The 23,994-nt window shown below is 40.6% G+C and overlaps 1 pseudogene; it reads right to left on the minus strand.

Annotated features, from left to right (window-relative positions):
* LOC118999898 (dnaJ homolog subfamily A member 1-like) overlaps window positions 1–5,531 on the minus strand; it is an 11,632-nt pseudogene extending 6,101 nt beyond the window's left edge.
* Between the last annotated feature and the right edge of the window lie 18,463 nt (window positions 5,532–23,994).

Here is a 23,994-nt window from a genome sequence, read left to right on the forward strand (position 1 = left end):
TATGAAGTGACCTTCTGGGTCTCTCTTTATGGCCCTGTTTTTAAAGTCTATTTTGTCTGATATGAGAATTGCTACCTTGGCTTTTTTTTTCTTGTCCATTTGCTTGGAAAATTTGTTTCCATCCTTTCACTTTTAGTCTGTGGTGGTCTTTTGTCCTGAAGTGGGTCTCTTGTTCTCCAGCATATGTGTGGGTCATGCTTCCTTATCCATTCAGCTATTCTATGTCTTTTAATTGGTGCATTTAATCCATTTAGGTTTAAGGTTATTATTGAAAGGTACTTAATCATTGCCATTTATGTACCTGTGTTCCTCTCCATCTCTCTCTTTTCCTTCTTTTCCTTAAAGCAGCCCTTTTAGTAATTCTGGTAGAGCTGGTTTGGTGGAAGCATATTCTTTTAGACTTCTTTTGTCTTGGAAGCTCTTTATTTGGCCTTCTATCTTGATTGAGAGCCTTGCTGGGTACAGTAGCCTTGGTTGTAGGCCTCTGTTTCTCATTACTTGGAATATTTCTTGCCATTCTCTTCTTGCTTGAAATGTTTCCATTGAGAAGTCAGTAGCCAACCTTATTGGGACCCCCTTGTATGTTACTTCCTTTTTCTCCCTTGCTTCCTTTAGGATTTTCTCTTTGTCTTGGAGTTTTGTCATTTTAATGATGATGTGTCTTGCAGTAGGCCTCTGGGTTCCACCTGCTTGGGACTCTCTGTGATTCCTGGATCCGTGTGACTTTATCTCTCCTCAACTTAGGAAAATTTTCCATTATTACTCTTTCAAGTAGGTTTTCTATCCCTTGTTCCTCTTCCTCTCCTTCTGGTATTCCTATTATTCGGATATTATTACGTTTCATGTTGTCTTGCATTTCTCTTAAATTCTCCTCATTTTTTCTAATTTTCTTTTCCCTTACTTGGTCCGTCTGAGAGATTCTTTCTATCCTGTCTTCAGTGCCACTTATGCGATCTTCCACCTCATCGATCCTACCCTTCAGAACTTTTACTGTGTTCTTCAGTTCAGAAATTGTATTCTTCATTTCCTCTTGGCCTTTACTGATGGTTTCTATTTCCTTTTTCATGTTGGTATAGTTTGCAGAGAGTTCATTGTAGCTCCCCTGTAGTTTCTGGTAGCTCGTTGTAAGCTCTTTGAATTTCCTGATAACCAGTGCTTTGAATTCCACATCTGATAGTTGACTTGCCTCTATTTCATGTAGCATTCTTTCTGAGGCTTCCTCCTTTTCTTTTATTTGGGGATTGTTTCTTTGTCTTCCCATTGTTTGTGATACTCTTCTTGTTGTCCTCAGCTTCTTAAATTGATCTATTCTGGTTCCCTGGGTTTATGGTGTGAACTGCTGTGGCAGGATACCTGTGAAATTCAGTGGTGCAGTCTCCTGCAGGTATCTTGGTGTTCTCTGCTTCCACCTACTCCTTTCTTTATTGTGCATGTGTGATCAGTTGGAAGGGGAGGCAAAATGGTTTATGAGAGCAGAAGATTATTTTATGTTATTTACAGACACAGTCAGCAGAGAAGAAATAGACGATCTTTAGGCTATGTATAGAGTTAACCATGTTCTTCAACCCAGCTTGCCACTTTTAGGAAAGGATGGACAGAAGTTAAGTCTCTTGTTGGGAAGGTGGGGCTTGTGAGTTGTACCTAGAAAGCAGTGTGGTTGCGGGTGGTCAGATTTTGAGGTAAGGTGAGAGTACAGGTTAGTAACTGGGTGTAGCATGTGAGTAAATAGAGTAATAGGATTCAGTCACTTGTAAGGTGGTCTAAGGTCTAAGAGATGTGTTATGAAGTATTACTGTTATATAGGACAGCTCTTATTTACAATAACATTAGAGCAACACTCACGTGGTAGACTCTATGTGATCTGTCTAAATGGGGGTTATAGAGGTTGGGTAGTATAGCAGAGGAAAGCAAGTGAAGTATAGAAAATTAGCAATACACTGTGGAGGAAAGAGCAGTGGGAACCTGTCAGGTAGTACAATATAACCAGCCAGGACTAAGAAACCTGTACAGAAAGAGGAGGGATACAAAGATATTCTTAAAATTAAAAAAAAGAAGTAAGAATAATGCAAAAAATAATAAGAAAACTAAGCAACACACAAACAAACAATCCAACACACACACACACACACAAAAGTCAGGAGAAAAGAGGAATAAGCGGAAAATTTGGGAAGAACGGAAGGACTAAACCTGGACAAAAGAGAAAAAGAAATGAGGGACAGAGTATTGAAAGACAGAGCAACAATACAGTTTAAAAGATATAAGATTACTTACAAAAGAAATTGGGAGAGGGGAAAAAAGAGGGAAGGGGAACCCCCCCCCCCACCTTTAAACAAAAAAGGCAGCACCCTTCCTTTGTAGGTTTCAAACTGTCCAGACCGGTTTTTCTGGTTGCGGGGTCTCTGAGGGCAGGTATGCAGGTGCGCTCGAGCAGGGTGCCTGATTGGGATGTGGGCGCCCAGACTCCTGGGAGGCTGCCTGTTTCCTGCAGTATCTGGCACTGTCCTTCTCAGTCCCGTGGCAGGACCCAGGTGTTCCCACCCCTCCCCTGGATGGCTGCTGGGTGGTTGGGCCTTGAGGCAAGCTGCTGTCACAGAGCACCTCAGTTCACTTTCTAATAGAGACTTCTCCACAAAGCCTGTCTCTCAGCCCAGCCCAATCCCAAAAGATCGGCAACAACAGTGTCCTTCTTAAATCCCCAGGGCTGGCCGGCTGGTGGGCTGGTGGGCTGGCGGGCTGGCGACCACAGAGTCCACAGTTGCCACCCTTTATGTTAACTTAAGCCCCCAGGACTCTACCCGGTATTAACCTGTCTGCCTAGATGGGGAGGGGGGAGTCAGTTCTCTCCCACGGAATCTGTTGCCAACCCACCTGGTGCTGGGCCTCTGGAGTTCCCTCCGTCACAGGCCCCCCGGCCCTGGATTCAGACGGGGCTTCTGTTTCCCACTGATGGTGCTGGCCCCAACTGCGTGCCAATTCTCGTCGGTACTCACGCTCCGCCGGAGGTCGCCCGCCTTCGGCACTTCTGGGTGCAGCCTGCAGCCTAGGAGGCCTTGGGGGCGCAGCCGCTTTTGTCCTCACTCGCCTTCTGGAGTCCTCACCGACCTGCAGGTGTCTGGTTCCTCTGTCACACTCTCTGGTCTCTTATTTTCATAAATGTTGGGGAATCGTTGGTTGATTAAGCTGTTCTTCGGAAGATCTGCCCGAATTTTCTACCAAATGTGCGGGAGCTGGGTTCCCTCCGAGCTACTCTGTCGCAATCTTCCAACTTGCCTCTTTAATTCCCAGGTTTTCAGAGAGAGACAAACTCTGCTGAGGGAATGGTGTCTCTCACTTTATAGGATAGAGACCTAGCATATACACTCTGTTTCCTCTGCCTAGAATTAGTTTCCCTCACTTCTCTATATGGTTAATTCCTACTCACTCCCTAAGATTCAGTTTAAAAATAATCTCCTCCATGAAATCTCCCTAGTTTCATCGGCCTGAGTTAGTGGTTCAGTTTTCTGTTTTTCTATAAAACTTACCTTGGCTCTACCTGAGCAAAAACACTTTGCAGACTTGTTTGTTTCCTTCATTGGCCCATGAGTTCAAAAATGGTAGGAATTATGTCTTACCACTTTTGTTGCTTATCCAAACTCATCTCAAAATTAATACAGGTGCTCAACAAATATTTGATGGTAAACATATTAACGTGAGGTTACAGATGGTATAAAGACTTTGATGAGGGAGAGCAAGTCAAAACTTAAATGGCAAGCTCAACAACTGAGCCCTGGAGAAGTCTGATGAGATGACGTGGGGCTAGGTTCCTGTCCTGGAGGTCAGTCTTATTTGGTGTTTAGGAACCTGAATGCACCGCAAGTCTTCAAATGAAGTTATTTTGTAAACATCACTTCATTATAACATTGGTGGAAAAAATAAATTCCTGGCTGGGCCACTGTCTGCATGGAATTTGCACCTTCTTCCCAGGCTGAGTTTTCTCTGGGGATGCTGGTTTCCTCCCACATCCCAAAGGTGTCCCTGTTAGGTGAATTGTGTGTCTACATTGTCCTAATATGAGTGAGTGTGGGTGAGTGGGTGCACCTTCCTGTGGAAAGGTGTCCTGTCTGGGGTGAGTCCTGCCTTGCACTCTGAGCTCTGGCTACCTGTGACCCTGAACTATAAGAAACAGGTTGGAAAAGAATTCTCAGACTTTTAAAATTCATCTTTTTAAAAATGTATATATAGGTCACATTTATTTCAATGTTTAATATTAAAAGTGTTTTGGATCTTTATTTAGAAGTTTGGTGATGTTTTTGTGACCAGATATATGCCATGGAAACATAAGTCTTATTTATATCAATAAGTCTATGGTAAAGTTGGTTTCCTTAGGCATCATTTGGCTTAAAGTAATAATTTCCAAGAACCTATTGATGGCATTAAGTGAGGACTTACTATACTGAACAAGAGGTAAGGGAACACCGGGAAGAAATGGCTTCGTTTGTTGTGTATCAGGGGGTGAGGTGGTGGAGCTAGGCACTGTGTTCTCTTTGACATATTGTCAGGGACATAATTAAGTCTCTTCTGCATTTAGGAACACATTACAGAACATGAAGGGGAAACAGGGATGTGGAAATCTGAACATCAAATTCCTAGAAACCACCTCAGACCTCAACTTTTCTGCTGGGAGAAACTAGCTTAGAAACTCTGGCTAAATTGTATGGGACCAGAGACTGGCTATGCCTTCCTTATCACTGCTAAAGCACAATATGCACTAAAAACATTTTTAATGGTTGCTTATTAGTATCTTATATGGAAGGAGAAAGAAGGGAATGGAGGGAATTAGGGGATATTTGGGAAATTTTCTAGTGCTTTCTAAAGAGTGGGATTAAAAAAAATGGTATGAGTTTATAGAATGTGGGTGATATTGTAAGGGAGGTTTTGTAACACCAGGACAGTGATTTTAAGAGGCCACGTCCCTCAGACCTTTCTCCAGGAGGCCTTCCACGTCTGGTTGTGATTCTCTTCTCCCTTAATTCTTAGTAAGGCTCACTTCTGTGAGCACACGTAGCAGAAACCCACACCTCCTACTGCCATGGGAAATGCCACCTGAATGTCAGGGAACCACAGTCTTGATCCCTGTTGGGCCCAAGATAAAATTTATTGACATATTGATATTTTTTGTTTTCTTATTCTTCCTGTGACAATCTTACAGTCAAAACCTACAAAGTATTACAAATATGCAAATATCATCCAATCATAATACTTTCATTATGGACTTTCCAGTTAAATAAAACTTATGCAGTGACAGTGTTAGAGGCCCCCTTGCAAGGTATGTCTTAAAAGGGGCCGACAAGGCCTGTTCCCATACCACAGAGCCCCCTTACACACAAAGCTGCCACTGGCTAATACAGTGGCTTTGTGAACACTAAAAAAGTCATTCTTTCCTTCAGGAGGACCCAGCTCTGTGCCAGGGTTCTTGGCTTGGTGGGGAGAGTACATAGGGAGTTGATAGTCTCACTCACCCCCTTGGATTCATGTTCCATGTCAAAAACCATCTATAAAATCTTAGATGAAAGTCCTCTTAGAGTCTAAAATTCTACCATTTGGATTCCATTCTTCACAACTGTATGAAAGTATTATGATTGGATGAAAGTATTGAGGACACATCCAGCTCCTGTCAGACATCACTTATTATTTTTTATCAAATGACAATGAATAGTGACAGAGACAGGGAAGGATCTGACAGGCAGAGATGTGAACTTGGAAGCCACCAGGGGGAAGACAGTGGTTTGTAGGAGGATCTAGAACCTCCCTAATGGAGGAGGCTGAGGTTCACGGGAAGAGGGTGGGGTGAGTTTTAAGGTTGGCAGGGCCCGACTACATTCATCAATTTCTTTCTAATGGTAATGTGGCTACTAGAAACTTTAAGATTAAATATGTGGCTTGCATTATATTTCTATTATATAGCACTGCTCTAGAACTTCACATAGTGCCTTGCATCTAACAGATGCTCCTGGTGTGATTTGAAATGAAATGAAGCTAAATGTACCACAATCACATGTCTAAGAGCTGTGACTGATACCTTTTCTTTAGGCAGCAATTCTTTCTCTAAATGTCTATTTTTCTTTCTCCTCTTCAAAAATTCATAGTTGCTTACCGTAGTTGCTTAATAAGCCAAAAGATACTTCTGCAGTTGAGCAAACTGGGGTCATGCATATGGTGCCTTGATGCATGACCCAACAATTAGTGTTGAAGAAAACAGGTTTTTATTTTCAGGATTTCAATCATGAGGGGAGGGGCTGGGGGCACTCTTGCTCAGAGTCCTATTCTCCCACTGGACCAAGCACTTCCCTTGCTCCCTACCAGGCTATAAGCCAAAAGCATGCCCAGAAGTTCTCCATATCTTTATCTGTTCTATAGTTAGGTGCACAAACAGTTCTCCATCCCCTCTGGAAGGCATACTCTTGGGTTTCAGAACTGTCATTTTCTCATAGCAGTTCTCTCCTTCAGAATTTGGAGTATGTTGTTCTCATCCTCCATGTAGTAGTCCAGGGAAACATGTGCCATGTTACACTGGATCATGGTGGAGTCCAGAAAGGCACATGTCCCAAGAGCGTGGCCTCTCCATGTGTCCTTCAGAGAAGCAGAAGTCAGCATTCCCTGGTTACAGTTCAGCATTCCAGGCATCTCTCATGAATCTGTGCTTGGTTCAGAAGGTTCTCACACACTTTCACTAGCTTTTGCCTTGCACCTTGCCTCAGCCCACATGGCTGCCTTCCTTACTGTCCCAGGCTGCATGGCTGAATCACCTTACTTCATGGCTCCATCCTCATGCCTGCCTTCTTAGAGGAGTAGACATAGCTCCTCCCTCACTAGAGACAGCATGGCTGATTCTCTCTTTTTCCCAGGCAACATGGCTGCCTCCCTCAGAGAAGCAGAAGTAGCTCCTCTCTCACTACAGACAGCATGCTGGAATCTCTCTTGGCTCTCTTACCACAGCCATTATTTTAAATGCTGACCTGGATCTTCCTACATGACCTCATATCCAGTCCCTCCTACAATGAACTAGTTTTTCCAGTTCCCCTGTCTCTTTTACCTTCTTTTGGCTGTCATCGTTAGTCAGGGCAAGTGTTCCTCATGACACAGGAGTCTCCATCTCCCTGCCTCTACTGCAGGCACTGCATAAATCCACCCCCTCCACCTTCCCATCAGAAGGCACTGAATGTCTTGGAATGCCCCATCCACATGTCACCTGGGGCAGCTGCACAATGATCAATTTGCCTTTTGTGATGAAAAGTATCTTAAATGCTATATCATTCACTTCTCCCATCCCCTAACCATGGGCTATAGGGAATATTTTGGGGGATCCATGCTCTGCACCCTGTTACACTTCCAGATGTGTTCTCTGTAAATAAAATATCCCATGTCCCTCTTCTTTCTTCCTTTCTCTGGGATGTACCACAGTCTCTCAAGTACAGTGCAATGGCTGGTTATACAAGGGGGAAAGACAATTTTTCAACTTTGGATTCTTTCTGTAGATGTTGAATTTGATCATGAATTTTGAACTACGTAAACTCTAAATCCTTTACAAGGGCTCACAGTGAACTCAAAGTGTGTCTATAGGAAATACAGCAGAGAACAGAGTACCTAATTAATAATTTTTTGTTAAATGGGGTAGATTAATAAAGCTGTGAGATCATATTAGGAATATGGAAGGAAATAGTAATTTGGAGAAAAATACACTTTTTTATTTCCTGAATCACTAGGAAGAAGAAATCTCACATAACTTACATTGCAGGTTTCAGAAATCTATGACAACTATTGGAATTAGTGAGCAAAGTTCCGAAGTTAAATGAGAAGATAACTTTGATTTACTTTCTAGTTCTCTTACCCATGTTTTCCACATGTGGCTTTTGCCCAACACATCTCCTTTGTCAACAGAACTAGCCCCACCCTGACGACAGCTGGGCCAGGCGAATGAAGGTTTGTGGAGGAGGCCACACTGACCAGGGCTTTGGGGGAAAGGTACAGTGCGGAAGGAGGGTATAGACAGGTGCCAGAGTGGTCTGTGGTTTTAGGGGATGTTTTTGTTTGTTTAATTACTTGTTAGAATAGATTTAGTTTCTCTCCCCAGAAGAGATACAGATTTGAGATGAATTTTAGATGTTTTTAGAACAAAAATGTTATTCAGCTGACGTTCTGTTTTTGCCATACCCTTTTAACTGAGCCAGGGGAAAGGAAAGCACAAGTAACTCCCACCAGACTGAAACCCCTTTTGTTTCTTCCATGTCACAGAGCCTTCATTCTATTCCTGAGGAGAAATGGTACCCTGAAAGAGTCCCCAAAAGTTGGACAATTAGGTAAATATTTTTCTCAGAAAACATGCCATTTGGTTTCATTTTTCCTTGATAAATTATCTTTTCCTTCTAAAAGGGGACCAAAAAATGGAACCCTTTTCCTGAGATAGAATCATAATAAAAGAAGAGATACAATTGGGGTTTTGTAATGTTAAAACATTTAAACATACTAGAGCTTGAAGTATTTAAGCTTTCTCCCATATTTTTAACTTTTTTAAAAAGAAATAAACAGAACTCATTTTAACATCTCTTCTCTTTTGAAAAGACTACCATGAAATTGAGGAAGGAAATGAGATGGTTGTCCCTAATCATCTTGCCTTGAGAGTTGTAAAAGCCACACTTTCATAAAAGGCATATTGGGCTATCTTAACTGGCTTCATGCAGAGTTAGCTTAATGGCCATAGTATAAGATGAATTTCATGGAAATACTGTGTCTATCGCTTTCCCTGTATTTCTAAATGCACTGGACAAATAGAATACATTACAGTTGCTCAGAGCAGAATTTAGGAACACAAAAATTGACTATGGAAGTAACAATGTGGCAGTAAACCACAAAAACCACGTGCTTTCCCAATCTCATACACCATCTGATTCACTCATTCATTCACTCAGTTCCCATATATTGAATGTGTTGTGCAGAGAAGAAACAAATAACTTAGCCTGTAGGATCTGGAGCCAACTTTCCAACTGAAGTGATTTTTGAGCAAGGTCTTGAAGATTAAACGTATAGCAGGAGGGCCAACCTGACAGAGAGAACAGCATATATACATACACAGAAGAATGAAAGCACATGTCATTTTCAGAGGACAGTGGGTGACTTCATGTGAGTGGAGTCCAAGATGGCTGGCAGTGAAGTGGTAGTAGATCTGAAATGTAAAGGACCTTGAATGCCAACCTAAGGAGTTTATATTTTAATTCTTAGGAAAAATATATGAAATTATTCTAAAATCAACTTACTCCTCTTAATTTTATGTTTCTACATATTCCTCCTGCTCTAAGTACAAAGCAGTGAAAGACAAAAAGTATAAAAAGGAAAAATAAGATGTAGCCAAACTCGAAAACAAGAAAAAAAATCTTCATGAGTCACGGCAAAGCAGTGAGTGGGGATAAAGTGATGTGCTTGCAGGCAGTAGAAGAAAGGAATTCCTTTGGCTAACAGGGACCAAGTGTCTATGAAAAGGATGACAAAAGCAGGCTAACTCTCTGAAGACAGGGTCAGATTCTAAGAAAATGGTGGGACTAGGGGCTGCAAGATCTAAGACCCAGCCTCCTTACAGGAAACTGATCCAGGTTCAGTGATGGACTCTGCAATACTCTCATTATTTCTGTGAAGCAGAAGCCCCAGAAAACCACCATAAACCTGGCTGTGGACTGGGAGTGCTGGGTATACAGTACTGTGTGGAAGCATCTACAAAATTCAACTGGGTACAAGAAAGAGAAAAACAATAAAACAAAAAGCCTCACATACAAAGACGAGCCTGCATACTTTCCAGAATATACGTATAAATTTTTTTACATAGTATTTTCTTTTTATTTTATTTATTTATCTTTAGAGGGGAAGGGAAGGAGAGAAGGAGAGAAGGAGAGAAATATCAATGTATGGTTGCCTCTCATGAGTCTCCTGCTGGGAACTAGCCTGCAACCCAGGCATGTGCCCTGACTGGGAATCAAACCACGATTGTGTGGTTTGCAGGTCTGCGCTCAATCCACTGAGCTACACCAGCCAGGGCAGAATATATGTATAAAATTAATGTCAATAAAAACAATCAACAAAATATACAACTTACTTTCACTGAAAATAATTGTATGAAGTAATCTGACAAAGACTCAACTAGTAAGTTTAAGATGATTAAAGAGATAAAACAGGGGTTGTATCCATTGAAAATTAACAAAGATAATGATAATGTATTACACTTGCGAGTGAATTAAAACCAAGAATGGAAAGCAGAGATTATTAAAATGAATGAGAGAGAAATATCCAACCAATATGATGGAGAAGAAAGCTAAATCTAAAACAATATCAGTGCAAAAGGTGGAAAATAAAGGGTGGGGAATAAAGGTCATTCAGTTCTAAGAGAATGTGGAGTAGCAATTTTAATATTAGACAAAATGGAATTTATGGTAAAAAGAACAAATGAGAAATAAGAAACACACTAAGTAATAACAAAACGAATCATCCTCTAGCAATCATGACCTTGCATACACTAAACAACATGGCTTCAAGTTATACAAAAGGGACTTCTGGCCAAGATGGAGGCATAGGTGGAAATACTGTACCTCCTCACACAACCAAATTTAAGGACAACAAAGATTTAGAAACAAAAGCGCAACCAAAACAGACAGAAAATTGAACTGTACCGAAGTCCAACAATAACGAACCATTCATCCAGACCGGTAAAAGGGGCACAGTTGGTGGCCAGCGGAGAGGGGTCCTGGCAGGAGGAGGCAGTGATTATCCACCTGGGTGGGCGCACGGACAAAAACCCAGTAAGGCTCGCAAGGCGGCTGGCTGACCTCACACACACATTCATGCGCAGATAAACCAGGCAGGTTTAAAAATGGTTAGTGAGACAAACTGCACAACCCAGGGCCTCAGTGACAGAAAATAAAGCCTAAAAGCACTGATTGGAAAATTTTGGGGGGGTTGAGGTGCCAGGAGAGGCTCCCAGCCTCATAGGAGAGTTCACTGGGGAGACCCACAGGGTCCTAGAACATACACAAGCCCACCCACCTGGGAACCAGCACCAAAAGGGCCAAATTTGCTTGTGGGAAGTAGCAGAGGGGACCGAAATCTGAGCGAGAGCAGAACAAATGTCATTGCCCCTCTCTGACTCCATCCCCACATACAGCATAACAACCCAGTAACTGGGTCGCCTGGCCCTGGTGAACACCTAAGCCTCCTCCCCTCATACCTAACAGGTGCAAACAGACCAAAATGTTATGGCTCAAGTGGAAGAACAGCTCAAAGCCCCAGAGCCAATACTTCTAAGTGACCAAGAGGTAGCCAACCTATCGGATGCACATTTCAAAACACTGGTGATCAGGATGTCCACAGAACTGCTTGATTTTAGTTGCAAATTAGATGAAAAAAAGAAGGCTACACTAAGGGAAATGAAGGAAAATGCACAGGAAACCAACAATAGTGATGGAAAGAAAACTGGGACTAGAATCAATGGAGTGGACTAGAAGGAAGAAAGAAACAACCAACCAAACAGGAAAGAATGAAGAAGCAAGAATTCAAAAAAATGAGGAGAGGCTTAGGAACCTCAAGGACATCTTTAAACACTCTAACATCCGAAATTATAGGGGTAGCAGAAAGAGAAGAGGAAGAGCAACAAATGGAAACATTATTTGAACAAATAATAAAGGAGAACTTCCCCAATCTGGCAAAGGAAATAGACTTCTAAGAAGTCCAGGAAGCTCAGAGAGTCCCAAAGAAGGTGGACCCAAGGAGGAACACCAAGGCACATTATAATTACATTAGCCAAGATTAAAATGAAGGAGAGAATTCTACAAGCAGCAAGAGATAAAGGGACAGTCACCTACAAAGGAGTTCCCATCAGACTGTCAGCAGATTTCTCAAAAGAGACCTTACAGGCAAGAAGGGGCTGGAAAGTATTCCAAGTTGTGAAAGGCAAGGACCTACATCCAAGATTGCTTTATCCAGCAAAGCTTTCATTTAGAATGGAAGGACAGATAAACTGCTTCTCAGATAAGATCAAGTTCCAGGAGTTCATCATCACCAAGCCCTTATTAGATGAAATGTTAAAGGGACTTATCTAAGAAAAAGAAGATAAAAAATATAAGCAGTGAAAGGACAGCAAACTCACAGTTATTAACAACCACACCTAAAACAAAAGCAAACTAAGTGGAGCCACAGAAATGGAGATCACATGGAGGGTTAGCAACAGGAGAATGGGAGGGGGGAGAAGGTACAGAGAATAAGTAGCATAGACAGTGGGGAGAAAATAGACAGCGGGGAGGGCAAGAATAGTATGGGAAATGTAGAAGCCAAAGAACTTGTGACACATGGACATGAACTAAAGTGGGGAAGGGGGGGAGGGATGGGCAGGGTGGAGGGGAATGAAGGGGGGAAATGGGACAACTGTAATGGCATAATCAGTAAAATATATTTTTAAAAAGTTATACAAAAGGAAAAAACGGATCATTTTATACACATAGTAGGAGATTTTTTTACATTCCTCTAACAAAAAAATTATGAATCAAATAGCCAAGAAGAGCCTGCAGTCTCTAAAATATTTAAATCTTTAAAAAAATAAAAATAAAAATATACAAATTTATCTAATAACTTTATATAGAACCTTGCACACAATAAAGATTATAATTTATTTTCATATTAACATAGAACATTTGCAAATGACCATATACAAATAAAATTTAAAAATTTAGAAATAATTTATATTGCATGTATTTTCTGATTACCATGCAATTAGATACTTAAAAGCCAAAGCCAAAGGTAGAGTTTTTAAAAATAATAAGTGAAAAAAATTTTGGATGCTTAAAAATGCTCTTCCAATAACTTTTGGGTTCAAGTGAAAATTGTAATGGCAAGTCCAAAATATTTTAAACTAAGTGAAAATGAGGGCATCACATAAAAATATGGATGCAGTTAGAGTACAATTAAAAGGCAATATTAGAACCTAAAATTAATTTATAAAAATAAGGATTAAAAAATAAATAAGTTTGCAGTCAATTCAAGAAACAAGGGAATGGGGAAAATCAGCCTTAAAATATCAAAAGGCAGGAGATAAAGGTAAGGTAGAAATCAATGGATTAGAAAACAAACGATACAAAAATTCGTGAAACTAAAATTAAATTTTTTTGAATAGAAAAAAAAAGTGTAGTTCAGCTAGTCAAGAAAAAAGTAGCCCTGGCTGGGTGGCTCAGTGGATTGAGCACAGGCCAGGGAACCAGAGGATCACTATTTCGATTCCCAGTCAGGGCGCATGCCTGGGTTGTGGGCTGAGTCCCTAGTGGGGGCTATGTGAGAGGGAACCACCCACTGATGTTTTCCTCTTTCTTCTTCCTTTCCCCTCTCTCTAAAAATAAATAAGTAAAATATTTAAAAAGAGTATAAGCAAAAATATTAAGAACAAAAAAGGGGATAGAACCATGCCACATTAAAATAGAGATTAAATAAATCATGATAGAAAGTAGATAAATTTATGCAAATAACTCTTAAATTTAGAAGAAAAGATAAAGTTTCTTTTACAATGGATTAAAGGGAGAATATTGTAAATCCTGGGGTAAGATTAGTAATGTCAGCCATAACTTCTAGTCCTAGTTTATTAAGTTTTCTTTTTTAAATCAGAAGTCAATGAGAAATTCTATGATTGCCTTCTCTTCATTTATTGAGAAAAGCATATCTTCTCAACATTACTGTTCAGATGGTAGAGCAATATGATAATAGGAGCCTGGATCTCTCAGATTATTTGTGTCCTGGACTGACTATCTCTGGATATCTTGAGCATGAAAAATAAATTTCTATCTTAGTTTAATCAACTGTTGTTTAGTGTTTTTGTGTTAACTTGTAGCCAAGCTTAATCCAAATTGATACAAAAGAAGAACACCATAACCTATTTAAGAATATTATCTGGGTGGTGTAGCTCAGTGGGTTGAGTGCGGGCTGTGAACCAAAAGGTTGCTGGTGTGATTCCCAGTCAGGGCACATGCCTGGGTTGCAGACTGAGTCCCTAGTGGGAGCTACATGAGAGGCAACCACACATTGATGTTTCTCTCCCTCTCTTTCTCCTTCCCCTCCCCTCTCTCTCTCTAAAAAAAAAAATAGAATCTTTGAAAAAGAGAATATTTATAAAGTATACTGAAAAGCACACACAATGGCCAAGTAATGTGAATGGGCTCCCAGAGTAGTGCCCTGCAGAGGTCCTCCTGAAAGGTGAAACCAGCAAGCATTCCTAACAGTCGGAGGCAAGGGAGGAAACACAGCTGCTCGATGTAAGTGCTTCTTTTCAATACTACACTGGAAGTCTCAGCTAATATACCAAGATAAAGAAAATAAATAACAGATTCAATAATTTAAAGCAAATTATTGAATGCTATAATTGTCTGTAAGAGATTTTATAGATAAACTTGGAATTAGTAAGAGTGATCACTAAGCTGGATAGAAGACCTACAAACAAATCAGAAGCCTCCCTAATCAGGAATAATAGAGAATTAGAATTGTAATTTAAAAACTATCTTTTTCACAAAAATGAATTAAGATGCCCATGGAGGAAATGGTGATATACATTGCTTTCACATGCAAGTAACAGACACCAAGCCAGAAATGCCTAAAATCTAAGAATACTTATTATTTTGCATAACAAGGAACCCAGCATAGGAAGTGCAGGCTTGGTTAATTCTGCAACCTACAAGCATCAGCAAACACTGAGGCTTTTTCCATCTTCCTGCTGCATCAACTCCAGCAGGGCTTTGGTCTTCATTCAGGTTTGTCTTTTCACAGTTGTAGGTTGGATGTCTTAGCTGCAATCTGTGTGTAAGTCCTCGTCATACAGCCCTGTTCTGAAGGAAGTAAAAGGAGTATCTTTTCACACATCCATTTGTATCAAACTTTTCTCATAAAACTTCATCTCATGTCTTACTGCTCAGGATTAAGCTGTGGGGCTGTGCCCACTGGCAAGGAGTTTGGGAAGGTATGTCATATTTCCAGTCTCTGTCATGGGAAGCATGCTCTTCCAAGAAATGAGGCAGGTTTTTGATTGAGTAGGCAATCCACAGGCCCTGACACACTTGAGTAAAATGAATGGAAAGACTCAAAATCAGGTTCTCATCTCTGTCAGTAAAGTCTACGAATTCAGTGTAATAACAATCAAAATGGAAGTAAGTTTGCATTTTTAAAGAAACTTAAAAATTTCCTACTAAAATTAATATGTACAAAAGAGGGTCAAGAAATAGCTAAAACATTTGTCTGAGGTATCATTGGCAAATATATTTCCCATACAGTTGGTTGTCTTTTTATTTTAATGCTGTTTTCTTTAGCCGAGCAGGACCTTTTTATTTTGATGAGATCCCATTTGTTTATTCTTTCTTTTATATTTCTTGCTCTAGGGAACATATCAGTAAAAATGTTGCTGCATGAAATATCTGATATTTTCCTGCCAATGTTCTCCTCTAGGACTTTAATGGTGTCATGGCTTATATTTAAGTCTTTTATCCACCTTGAATTTATTTTGGTGTATGGTGTAAGTTGGTGCTCGAGTTTCATTTTTTTTCACGTAGCTGTCCAATTCTCCCAACACCATTTGTTGAAGAGGCTATCTTTACCCCATTTTATGTTACTGCCCCCTTTGTCGAATATTAATTGACTGTAGAGAGTTGGGTTTATTTCTGGGTTCTCTGTTCTGTTCCATTGGTCTATGTGCCTGTTTTTGTGCCAGTGCCAGGCTGTTTTGATTACAGTGGCCTTGTAATACAGTTTGATATCAGGTATTGTGATCCCTCCTACTTTGTTCTTCTTTCTCAACTGACTTCACTCTAAGAAGACAACTAACCCAATTAAAAAATGGGCAAAGGACTTGAACAGACACTTCTGCAAGGAGGACATACAGAGGATCCAGAGACACATGAAAAGATGCTCAATATCGCTTGCTATCAGAGAGATGCAAATTAAAACCACAATGAGATACCACTTTACACTGGTGAGAATGGCTATCATAAACAAAGCAATAAACAACAAATATTGGAGAGGGTGTGGGGAAAAGGGGACTCTGGTCCACTGTTGGTGGGATTGCAGACTGGTACAACCATTATGGAAAACAGTATGGAATTTTCTCAGAAAACTAAAAATGGACCTGCCTTTTGACCCAGCAATTCCACTGCTAGGATTGCATCTTAAGAACCCTAAAACACCAATCCCAAAGAACATATGCACCCTAATGTTCATAGCAGCACAATTTACAATAGCCAAGAGTTGGAAGCAACCTAGGTGCCCGTCAGTAAATGAATGGATCAAAAAACTATGGTATATATACACAATGGAATTCTATGCTGCAGAAAGAAAGAAGGAGCTCCTATCTTTTGCAACAACGTGGATGGAACTGGAGAGCATTATGCTGAGTGAAATAAGCCAGGCATTGAAGGACAAATACCATATGATCTCATCTTTAACAGGAAGCTTAACACCAAAACAAACAAGCAAGCAAAATATAACCAAAGACACTGAAATAGAGAATAGGCTGACAGTGACCAGAGGGAAGAGGGGAGGGAATTTCAGGGGAAATAGGGGAGGGATTTAGAGGAACATATATAAAGGATATATGGACAACAATTGAGAAAGGTGGAAATGGAAGGGAGGAGGGGAGCACGGGGGGTGGGATGGGATGGGAGTAATAGACGGAAAACTGTACTTGAAAATTAATTAAAGAAATTTAAAAAAATTAAAAAAAGAAAGAAATAGCTAAAACAATTTGGAGGGGAGAAAATTGGGGGCACTTTTCCTATTGGAGATTAAAACAGCTTTTAAATCCATAATAATCAAGATGGAACTACTTCGACACCTAAACCATAGACCACTAGAAAAGGGAAAATCCAGACACAGGCCCACACATATTCGGAAACTTGATACATGACAGAGGTGACACTCAGCCCTTACATCGGTGTTTTTCAGACAACAACTAAACCCATGGTTCCCTCTGATAAAAAGAAAAATCTTGTGCGCTTCTCTGCTTCATCCTCAATATAGTATGCCCTCCTAAAAGGATTGAGGATGATCATACTGCCTATATATCTCCACCAGGCAGAAAATTTATTTATGATCCAGTTGCTTTAATTTTTCTTTTCCAGAAATGCTATATGGTTTCTGATGCTTCTAACCACCCTTTACTCCCTCGTAAGATTCTGAAATGCACACCACTATCCTCTCCCCTGTACCCTCCTAACTGGATTAAGAGTCACTGTGGATGGCAATGGGAAGCTAAGAATCCTACGCAGGGGGCTGGCATGATGGGATTTATGTTTTACTACATTGGTAGCAAGAGGATGAGATGTAAATGAAAAATAATATATAATCCTGCCCTAAAGGATTTTTAAAATCTACCTACAGAGGTAGTAAATTTACAGCATTATGAGGCAGCCCAGGAAAGAGCACAGCAGAGACACACATGGTAGATGGGCACCCTATCCTGGGAGGTGCTAGGGAACCAGAGATAGAGGATTGGGCTCCGTCACTTTAGCCCTGCTGTGGGCCTTAACTTTCCAACCTTTAAAAGTGGAATAATGACAGCCCTGGCTGGCATAGCTCAGTGGATTGAGCACAGGCCTGCGAACCAGAGGATCACAGTTCAATTCCCAGTCAGGGCACATGCCTGGGTTGCAGGCCAGTTCCCTGCAGGCCAACTCCCAGCAGGGGATGCACGAAAGGCAACTATACATTGATGTTTCTCTCCCTCTCTCCTTCCCCTCTAAAAGATAGATAGATAAATAAATAAATAAATAAAATCTTTTTTAAAAAGTGGAATAATGACAATACCTACTTCACAAAGCTGGTGCAAGAATTAAATTACAGAAATGCTCTGTTGACTATGAAATGCTATCTAGGTGTGAGCCAATACCAAGTACCAAAATGTATGTTGTATCTCTGAGCTACAACATTTACCTTAGCAGTAAAATTAATGACATTGACTCTTTGCTCCTTAGCTGCCATAAATATTTCAAGTGAGCAAGTTCACAGGAGGGCAGTTTTATAACTTAGAAAGAAACACCAAGTCTCCCAGTTGGAAGGAATCTTTGAGATTATTGTTTCAGTCTCCCACTCAGTGGAGGAATCCTCTCTACCAGTTCCTGCTCTGGGTGGCCATTCTCTCTCCGTTTGAATGCTTCCCCTGACGGAGATGCTGCTCCCTTGGCAAGCATCTCAGCCCAAGGTGGACAGCACAAATCATTATACATAGACCTGAAATCAGACTCCCTCCAGGATCTTCCCATTTGTCTCAGTTCAACCTTTTGGAGGAACACAACACTAACTCACTCCTTTTCCTATTTGACAGCTCATCAAGGGTCTGAAACAGCTACCAAGGCTCTGTCATTCTGCCTCCCTGGGATAAACAGCCTTTTTAACTGCCCCTCTCACAACATGATTTCCAAGATCCATCACTAAACTGGCTGGCTTCCCTGGAATGCTCACTACTTTGTCAAGTTCTCTTTTAAAACCTGGTGTCACCTCACTGCCACCACTTCTAAATGGAAACAACCTGAATCTCCAGGAGTCAGTCAATTTAAACAAACTAAGGCATATACATATGATAGTAGATTGGCATAATGAGTTGGGAAAATAAATCAGGATATAATGTTGATTTTTTTAAAAAAAAGGAACATAAACTCATTCTTGCTGGTGTTGCTCAGTGGAATGAGTGCTGCCCTGTGAACTGAAAGGTTGCTGGTTCAATTCTCAGTCAGGGCACATGCCTGCGTTGCCGGCCAGGTCCCCAGCTGGGGGCATCTGAGAAGTAACCAATCAATGTATCTCTTGCACATCGATGTTTCTCCCCCTTTCTTTTTTCCTCCCTTCCCCTGTCTCTAAAAATAAATAAATACAATCTTAAAAAGAAAGAATATAAACTCTATATAAGCCACACTTTCCTCCATATGTCTCTATCACACACACAAAAAAACTTAAAGAACACATACAGAAATGACAACAGTAGTTATCACTAAATGGTGAGAGGTCATTTGTGTTTTCTTTTTTACCTTTCTAAGATTGCTTCTAAGATTTCTACGATGAATATATTTTGCTTTTATAATTAAAAAAGTGCAAAGGCCCACAAAGCTTAATATGAAGGAGAACATAATGCCTAGAACTAACCTCAATGCCCTGAGGCAGGCAGGACCCGCCCCCGCAGCACAGCCGTGGTGCTTCCCTCCACACTGCCTAACCTAACCAACCAGTGGGTTTTTTAAATTTTTCTAGCTATGTTAGAATTTTTGGCTCATATTGAGCTTTCTGTTAACTAAAATTTTCAGACTTTTTCATATTAACTATTGTTAATAGTTTGAACAAATGAATTGTTTTTAAAAATCAAAATGAAAAACCTACCACTTTCCTCTATTAAATCTCATTGTTTGTTTTTGTTCCTTGTTCAGGCAAACCATACCCTGTTTCTGTCAGGCAGCATACATTACTCATACTTCTCATACTTCTTCATGTCATTCCATATTTATATATTGTTATTTCTTATATGTCATTGAAAGATTCTTAAGGGAACAAGTCCCCAAACAAAGACCAGTGTCTTGTTGTTCTATGTATGCCCCTCTGGGTGTCTTGGCTCAGTCAGTCAGTGCTGCCTGGGTACACAGCTTTGCCCAGAAGGAAAACAGATCATCTAGTGCACATGGGTTCATCTACTGTGGGAAACTTTGTCAAAAGCCCTGCTGAAAGATTCACTGCCTCTGGTGAGTTTTGGTAAACTTACTAAAAAGAAACACATATAAAATGATGTTTGTATGACGTGGCTTAGTCTACATGAACTTGTGTTGGCTTCTTAAGATTACCACTTCCTTTTCGAAGCGATTACAATCTAACTTCTTTAATAACCCAAGATAGAGTTTGCTGGGGATCAAAGTGAAACTCAACAGTGCAAACTTTCCAAAACCTACCCTGTTGACAACTCAGACAGCTGCCCGTCCCTAAACCTTTGACATCACTCCTGAGACTTCTGAAAGATTACTGACAGTGGTTCTATGAATAAATCCACAAGTTATTTTAGTCCCCAGGGATGTAATTTGTCAGGGCCTGGAGACCTGAGCTGTTTTAGAGGCAAGTTATTCATTTACTAAGGAGCTTCACACAAGGGGATGTAATTTTCTCTTAACCATGTTTATACTACCCTTTACAGTTTGAAGATCCTTCCTAGAGATAGAGAAGATGGAAGCCAGGTATGACTTGAATAATTCTGCTTGATATCTGTCATCTGCTAGCATTACACCATCTGCCCCAAGCCCTGGCACTGGCCGTTCCCCATTCTTCCTGCTCAGGACATAGTTGCACAAGCTCTTACTGCTCTTCCTGAGCACTTTTCGCAAGTCTCAGCTTCTTCTGAGCCCCAGCCTTGCTAACACTATGACTAGAAACCTGTGGCACACTTTGCTCTTCTCTGGTTCTGCGCCCCTCCTGCCTGCTATTGGAAAGGCTCTTTGAAAGTTTGCGAGCGCTGCAGGGCTGCTTCTGCTGGCTCAGGTCCCCACCTTTGCTTCCCAGTCACAGTCATGGAGATTGTATGGTCAGAATTTAACTTTGGAAAGAATGTTTCTTTAGTAATCCTCCTATTCTTAAAAAAAACAACTAAATAACACAAAACACAACAACAACAACAACAACAACAACAGGACATCTTCAGGCTTGCTTTCTATCGCAGGTACAAATTAAATCTGACAAGAAACTGGTATGTGCATTTAGGCTTATCATGTTCAATTTTCCTAGAAAAACATGAGAAGTGAGAAAAATATCTCCTAATTTGCTTCAAATATGAATGTAGAGGAGCTTTTACTTTCCAGTTTATTGTACAATGAGGGGCAGAAGAGAAGACAGGGATTAAAGAAAGACAGGAAGTTAATATTGAGTACCAACTACATTATTTCATTTAATCATCATGTCAGTTCTAGAAACACTTTCTGGATTTTAGAGATGGAAAAAAATGAAGTTTGGGTTAAGTAACCTGAAATAACTTTGTCTGTGATCCAATAGGTAGACAGCCTAGACTTGATTTCATTTAATATGATTCTACTCCTCATGCTTTGGTAGGTAAGCTACTCACAGGACTCTCAACCCAGAGTCAGGATTTTTGGACCACACAACACTTAAAAAAAATTTGAATATATTGTCGACATTTACAATTTAGGAGATTTTATACCAAATTTTAGATTTTCAGGTTCTTAAAAATACTCTGAATCCAACATTTACTCCCCCCATGGCAACCATTGGCCAAGCTAATAGTGATGATGCCTTTCCACCCCCTCCAGGTTTCCACGTCCCCACTTCTTCCTTCATGTATATTCTCTACTTGGTCCTGCTAGGTATTTGAGTTTGTAGTGCCCGGGCCATGGTGCTGTGTCACTGTTTTCCCTGGTTCAGGAAGTTCTCTGCCATATGGTAAAGAAGGGCAGAAAGGCTATTAAACGCACAAATACAAATCTGACACTCAAGTCAACCTTATTATTTCCCCGGATATGGGGCTCCTGGACACTGAAAGAGGTTCTGAAAAGAATGTGCTTATCTTACTGAGCTTGTTCCAGGCTCCTCCATTCCCACTACTGTACTCACTTTTTGTATTGTTTCTTAAACAATAGAGTCTAACAAGCCCATCACTTCAGACCTTAAAACCTCTAAGAATGGAGGTTTCTTCCTGTGACTGTTTGAACAGGGGTCTCAGGCATGATCGAAGTACATGCTCTCCTAGAATCTCTGACCAAGCCAGCCATTGTGGCTGGATACTTTTAACAGAATATTAAAAACATATAAGGCCAATGGACCATAAAGTGAAGGAAGTTAGGCTAGGAATCAGGAAACTTGCCTTTTAGTCTTGGTTCTGTTACTATAAGGATACCAGTATGCAAAATATTACGGTAATATGGACCTGGGGCCGTATGTCCCAAAGCAGGGCTGTAGTAAGAATGAGGAATATAGGAGAGTCTGTGAAGGGGAGGGGAGTGCAGGGTGTGCAGGGTGGAGGGGACTGACGGAGGGAAGTGGGACAACTGTAATAGCATAATCAATAAAGTATATTAAAATAGGAAAAAAGAAATATAGGAGAAATTTAAATATTATTTTGAAGGGCGAAAAGCATTAATTCAGTCTGTCATTTGATACATACTTATTATATGTTCACCGTACAAGGTCTGTCCAGTAAAAGTCCAGCCATTGTCAATATAAGGATGGTTTGTGCAACATCAATGTAATCTGGCAGCCAAGGAGAGTGGACTGGAGTGCGTACGTGTGAACAATGATGTCTTCACTGTACTAGTCAATGGGGGCAGTAGATGCCATTGAGAGACTTGTGTACTGCATGGCCATTGCATTCAAAATGACTGCACGAGTAGAGCAATTAATTTGTATCAAATTTTGTGTTAAGCTTGAACATTCCTCCACAGAAACCATTTGGATGTTTCAGGAGGCCAAAGCTGTGGGCAACTGGTGATTGGCAGCTTTATCACAGCAACGCACCTGCTCATGCATCATGTCTCCTGCAGAGTTTTTGGCAAAACATCAAATCACAGAGGTGACTCAGCCCCTCTACAGCTCAGATTTGGTGCCCTGCAACTTCTGGCTTTTTCCAAAACTAAAATCACCTTTGAAAGAGAAGAGATTTCAGACTATTGATGAGGTTCAGGAAACTGTGCCAGGATAGCTGATAGCAATTGGGAGAGCTGTGTGAGGTCCCAAGGTGCCTACTTTGAGAGAGGCTGAGGCATCCATCACTGTCCTATGTACAATGTTTCTTGTATCTTATATCTTCTTCAATAAATGTATCTACTTTTCATATTACATGGCTCGATACCTTCTGGACAGACATCATACATCAGGCCTCATATTTAAATCCACATTAAAATGAAGATTTGAAAGTGAACAAGACAGACAAAAGTCCCTACTTACATTTTAGTAGTGCAGGACAGACTACTAAAAAGAATAATAGTAAAGTAAAAACTAGAAAAAAAGAATAAGAAAAAATATAGATGGATAAGGCTGTGGGTAAAAATGTGAAGCCAGGTAAGGGAGTTAGGAAGCTTTTAAATCAGGAGAGGAAGACATTGAAATAGAGTAACTGAAGCCTCTTCAACAGGAAGGTGATATTTGAATACAGACCTGAAGGAAGTAGATAAGTAAGGAAGCAAGCCACATAGGTATTTAGGGAAGAGCCTTCAGGTAGAGGAAAGAGCAAGTGCAAACGTTGAGGTGGCACTGTGTTTAACATGTCTGAGATGGAGCAAAGGCCAGCATGGCTGCTGTGGAGTAAGCAAGGCAGAGAGCAGTTGGGAATGGGGTGGAGCAGGCAACAGTGACCCAGACCTTGGGAGCACTTGTAGGTCATTGTAAACACTGCTTTTTGCTCTGATCCTCAGGAAAGTAACATGATCAGATTTACGCTCAAGGATCACCCTGAGAATACTGTTGAGAACAGACTGTAGGCAGCAAGAGTAGAAGCATGGAGATCAGTTAGGAGGCTATTACGTGGTGGTGGACCACGGAGATAGACTTGAAAGTGGTGAGATATGGTTACATTGTATACATATTTTAAGGTTAAAAAGAATAAGATCTGCAGAATGATCAAAATGGCATATGAGAGGAGAGGGAAAAGTAGGACTGTAAGATTTTACCCTGAACAACCAGAAAGATGCAATTAACTGAAGTGGGGAATGTGGAGGGAAGAGTGAGTTTTGGTATTAAAACTAGGAGTTATCTTGGATACATTCAGATGCCTATTAATTACTGAAAGAGATTGTGAGTAGGCAGTTGTATGTACACATGCAATTATAAATGAGGGCATCATAAAGGTATTGATTATTTAAAACCGTAGATTAGATGAGGTCACCAAGGAATAGAGAGTATTTAGAAAAAAGGAGAAGTGCAAGGGCAGGGTTCTGGGCATCCTAACATTAAAAAGTGGGGAGTAAGATAAAACCAGCAAAGGAA

Source organism: Sturnira hondurensis, unplaced genomic scaffold, assembly GCF_014824575.4.
Source record: "Sturnira hondurensis isolate 20B ecotype Veracruz unplaced genomic scaffold, ASM1482457v3 Scaffold0015509, whole genome shotgun sequence".
Classification (NCBI taxonomy): domain Eukaryota; kingdom Metazoa; phylum Chordata; class Mammalia; order Chiroptera; family Phyllostomidae; genus Sturnira; species Sturnira hondurensis.